Source organism: Arachis stenosperma, chromosome 2, assembly GCF_014773155.1.
Source record: "Arachis stenosperma cultivar V10309 chromosome 2, arast.V10309.gnm1.PFL2, whole genome shotgun sequence".
NCBI lineage: Eukaryota > Viridiplantae > Streptophyta > Magnoliopsida > Fabales > Fabaceae > Arachis > Arachis stenosperma.
The window spans coordinates 45,505,805-45,511,175 of NC_080378.1; the positions used below are offsets into that span (position 1 = coordinate 45,505,805).

Below are 5,371 nucleotides of genomic sequence, written 5' to 3' on the forward strand. Positions count from 1 at the left end.
TCCACACCTTAATCTATGGTGTGTAGAAACTCCACCGTTGAAAATACATAAGAACAAGATCTAGGCATGGCCGTGAGGCCAGCCTCCCAATGAGGGTTCAATCATCAAAACATGATCAAAAGATAGATACAATAGTAAAAGGTCCTATTTATAGGAAACTAGTAGCCTAGGGTGTACAGAGATGAGTAAATGACATAAAAATCCACTTCCGGGCCCACTTGGTGTGTGCTTGGGCTGAGCAATGAAGCAATTTCGTGTAGAGACTCTTCTTGGAGTTAAACGCCAGCTTTTATGCCAGTTTGGGCGTTTAACTCCCAATTAGGTGCCAGTTCCGGCGTTTAACGCTGGAAATTCTGTAGGTGACTTTGAACGCCGGTTTGGGCCATCAAATCTTGGGCAAAGTATGGACTATCATATATTGCTGAAAAGCCCAGGATGTCTACTTTCCAACGCCGTTGAGAGCGCGCCAATTGGGCTTCTGTAGCTCCAGAAAATTCACTTCGAGTGCAGGGAGGTCAGAATCCAACAGCATCTGCAGTCCTTTTCAGTCTCTGAATCAGATTTTTGCTCAGGTCCCTCAATTTCAGCCAGAAAATACCTAAAATCACAGAGAAACACACAAACTCATAGTAAAGTCCAGAAAAGTGAATTTTAGTTAAAAACTAATAAAAATATAATAAAAACTCAACTCAAACTACTAAAAACATACTAAAAACAATGCCAAAAAGCGTACAAATTATCCGCTCATCACAACACCAAACTTAAATTGTTGCTTGTCCCCAAGCAACTGAAAATCAAATAAGATAAAAAGAAGAGAATATACTATAGACTCCAAATTATCAATGAAACTTAGCTCCAAATTAGATGAGCGGGACTAGTAGCTTTTTGCCTCCGAACAGTTTTGGCATCTCACTTTATCCTCTGAGGTTCAGAATGATTGACTTCTTTAGGAACTCAGAATCCAGATAGTGTTATTGATTCTCCTAGTTAAGTATGATGATTCTTGAACACAGCTACTTATTGAGTCTTGGCCGTGGCCCAAAGCACTCTGTCTTCCAGTATTACCACCTGATACATACATGCCACAGACACATAATTGGGTGAACCTTTTCAGATTGTGACTCAGCTTTGCTAGAGTCCCCAATTAGAGGTGTCCAGGGTTCTTAAGCACACTCTTTTTGCCTTGGATCACAACTTTATTTCTTTCTTCTTTTTTTTTTCTTTTTCTCTTTCTCCCTTTTTTTCGTTTTTCTCCTTCTTTTTTCCCCTTTTTTTTTTGTATTCACTACTTTTTCTTGCTTCAAGAATCATTTTTATGATTTTTCAGATCCTCAGTAACATGTCTCCTTTTTCATCATTCTTTCAAGAGCCAACAATTTTAACATTCATGAACCACAAATTCAAAAGATATATGCACTGTTTAAGCATACATTCAGAAAACAACAAGTATTGTCACCACATCAAACTAATTAAGCTAGTTTTAAAGATGAATTTGAAATCCTGTACTTCTTGTTCTTTTGTGATAAAAACAGTTTTCATTTAAGAAAGGTGATGGATTCATATTCATATCTTTAAGGCATAGGCACTAAGACACTAATGATCATAAGACACAAACATAGATAAACATAAAGCATAATTTTCGAAAAACAGAAAAATAAAGAACAAGGAGATTAAAGAAGGGGTCCACCTTAGTGATGGCGGCTCTTTCTTTCTCTTGAAGATCCTATGGAGTGCTTGAGCTCCTCACTGTCTCTTCTTTGTCTTTGTTGCTCCTCTCTCATGATTCTTTGATCTTTTCTAATTTCATGGAGGAGGATGGAATGTTCTTGGTGCTCCACCCTTAGTTGTCCCATGTTGGAACTCAATTCTCCTAGGGAGGTGTTGATTTGTTCCCAATAGTCTTGTGGAGAAAAGTGCATCCCTTGAAGCATCTCAGGGATCTCTTGATGAGAGGGGTCTCTTGTTTGCTCCATCATTTTCTTAGTGATGGGCTTGAGGTCATGCCTTCTCAGTTGAACCGGCTTTGGATGCCATAAATGGTTATGGAAAAACAAAAAGCAATGCTTTTACCACACCAAACTTAAAAGGTTTGCTCGTCCTCGAGCAAAAGAAGAAAGAAGAGAGTAGAAGAAGAAGAAATGGAGGAGAGGGATGTGAGTGGTGAAGAGGTATTGAGGTGATTGGTGAATGGTTGAAGAAGAAGAGAGGGTGGTGGGGTTGGTGGGGATCCTGTGGGGTCCACAGATCCTTAGGTGTCAAGGAAAAGTCATCCCTGCACCAAATGTTGCTCAAAATCACGTTTTGAGCCATTTCTGGCGTTAAACGCCGGGCTGGTGCCCATTTCTGGCGTTTAACGCCAGGTTCTTGCCCTTTCCTGGCGTTTAACGCCAGTCTGGTGCCCCTTTCTGGCGTTAAACGCCTAGAATGGTGCCAGACTGGGCGTTAAACGCCCAACTGCTAGGCTTACTGGCGTTTGAACGCCAGCAGCATCTTCCTCCAGGGTGTGCTGTTTTTCTTCCTGTTTTTCATTCTGTTTTTGCTTTTTTCATTGATTTTGTAACTTCTCATGATCATCAACCTACAAAAAACATAAAATAACAAAAGAAAATAGTCAAAATATAACATTTGGGTTGCCTCCCAACAAGCGCTTCTTTAATGTCAGTAGCTTGACAGAGGGCTCTCATGGAGCCTCACAGATACTCAAAGCAATGTTGGAACCTCCCAACACCAAACTTAGAGTTTGAATGTGGGGGTTCAACACCAAACTTAGAGTTTGGTTGTGGCCTCCCAACACCAAACTTAGAGTTTGACTGTGGGGGCTCTGCTTGACTCTGATTTGAGAGAAGTTTTTCATGCTTCTTCTCCATGATGATAGAGGGATATCCTTGAGCCTTAAACACCAAGGATTTTTCATTCACTTGAATGATCAGTTCACCTCTATCAACATCAATCACAGCCTTTGCTGTGGCTAGGAAGGGTCTGCCAAGGATGATGGATTCATCCATGCACTTCCCAGTCTCTAGGACTATGAAATCAGCAGGGATGTGATGGTCTTCAATTTTCACCAGAACATCCTCTACAAGTCCATAAGCTTGTTTTCTTGAATTGTCTGCCATCTCTAATGAGATTTTTGCAGCTTGCACCTCAAAGATCCCTAGCTTCTCCATTACAGAGAGGGGCATGAGGTTTACACTTGACCCTAAGTCACACAAGGCCTTCTTGAAGGTCATGGTGCCTATGGTACAAGGTATTGAAAACTTTCCAGGATCCTGCTTCTTTTGAGGCAGTTTTTTGCCTAGACAAGTCATTCAGTTCTTTGGTGAGCAAAGGGGGTTCATCCTCCCAAGTCTCATTTCTAAATAACTTGTCATTTAGCTTCATGATTGCTCCAAGGTATTTAGCAACTTGCTCTTCAGTGACATACTCATCCTCTTCAGAGGAAGAATACTCATCAGAGCTCATGAATGGCAGAAGTAATTCCAATGAAATCTTTATGGTCTCATTTTGAGCCTCAGATTCCCATGGTTCCTCATTGGGGAACTCAGTGGAGGCCAGTGGACGTCCAGTGAGGCCTTCCTCAGTGGCGTTCACTGCCTCTTCTTCCTCTCCAAATTCGGCCATGTTGATGGCCTTGCACTCTCCTTTTGGATTTTCTTCTGTATTGCTAGGAAGAGTACTAGGAGGGAGTTCAGTAATTTTCTTGCTCAGCTGACCCACTTGTCCTTCCAAGTTTCTAATGGAGGACCTTGTTTTAGTCATGAAACTTTGAGTGGTTTTGATTAGATCAGAGACCATGGTTGCTAAGTCAGAGGTATTCTGCTTAGAACTCTCTGTCTGTTGCTGAGAAGATGATGGAAAAGGCTTGCCATTGCTAAACCTATTTCTTCCACCATTATTGTTGTTGAAACCTTGTTGAGGTCTCTCTTGATTCTTCCATGAGAAATTTGGGTGATTTCTCCATGAAGAATTATAGGTGTTTCCATAGGGTTCTCCTAGGTAATTCACCTCTTCCATTGAAGGGTTCTCAGGATCATAGGCTTCTTCCTCAGATGAAGCTTCCTTAGTACTGCTTGGTGCATTTTGCATTCCAGACAGACTTTGAGAAATCAAATTGACTTGTTGAGTCAATATCTTGTTCTGAGCCAGTATGGCATTCAGAGCATCAATCTCAAGAATTCCTTTCTTCTGACTAGTCCCATTGTTCACAGGATTCCTTTCAGAAGTGTACATGAATTGGTTATTTGCAACCATTTCAATGAGCTCTTGAGCTTCTGTAGGCGTCTTCTTCAGATGAAGAGATCCTCCAGCAGAGCTATCCAAAGACATCTTGGATAGTTCAGAGAGACCATCATAGAAAATATCTATGATGCTTCATTCAGAAAGCATGTCTGAGGGACATTTTCTGATTAATTGTTTGTATCTTTCCCAAGCTTCATAGAGGGATTCTCCATCCTTCTGTCTGAAGGTTTGGACTTCCACTCTAAGCTTACTCCATTTTTGAGGTGGAAAGAACTTTGCCAAGAAGGCATTGACTAGCTTTTCCCAAGAGTCCAGGCTTTCTTTAGGTTGAGAGTCCAACCATATTCTATCTCTGTCTCTTACAGCAAAAGGGAATAGCATCAGTCTGTAGACCTCAGGGTCAACCCCATTAGTCTTGACTGTGTCACAGATTTGCAAGAACTCAGCTAAAAACTGATGAGGATCTTCCATTGGAAGTCCATGGAACTTGCAATTCTGTTGCATTAGAGAAACTAATTGAGGCTTAAGCTCAAAGTTGTTTGCTCCAATGGCAGGGATAGAGATGCTTCTCCCATAGAAGTCGGGAGTAGGTGCAGTAAAGTCACCCAGCACCTTCCTTGCATTGTTGGCATTGTTGTTGTTTTCGGCTGCCATGTCTTCTTCTTTGAAGAATTCGGTCAGGTCCTCAACAGAGAGTTGTGCCTTAGCTTCTCTTAGCTTTCGCTTCAAGGTCTTTTCAGGTTCAGGGTCAACTTCAACAAGAATGCCCTTGTCTTTGTTCCTGCTCATATGAAAGAGAAGAAAACAAGAAAATATGGAATCCTCTATGTCACAGTATAGAGATTCCTTGAGGTGTCAGAGGAAAAGAAAAATGGAAGACAGAGGTAGAAAATTCGAACTTATCAAAGAAGATGGAGTTCGAATTTTGCATTAAGGAATAGTGTTAGTCCATAAATAGAAGGATGTGAGAAGAAGGGAAGTAATTTTCGAAAATTAAGTAAAAGATTTTGAAAACATTTTGAAAAACACTTAATTGATTTTCGAAAATAAGAGCGGAAAAGAAATCAAGTGATTTTTGAAAAAGATTTTGAAATTAGAAAAAGATTTGATTGAAAACTATTTTGAAAAAGAT

The 5,371-nt window shown here is 40.6% G+C and overlaps 1 non-coding gene across 1 annotated transcript; it reads left to right on the forward strand.

The window, feature by feature from the left end:
- The first annotated feature begins 4,380 nt into the window (after nucleotides 1-4,380).
- On the forward strand, nucleotides 4,381-4,488 carry LOC130963873 (small nucleolar RNA R71). Its single transcript, XR_009079990.1, has one exon. It is a non-coding gene; the product is annotated as a small nucleolar RNA R71 (small nucleolar RNA).
- Nucleotides 4,489-5,371: the final 883 nt, after the last annotated feature.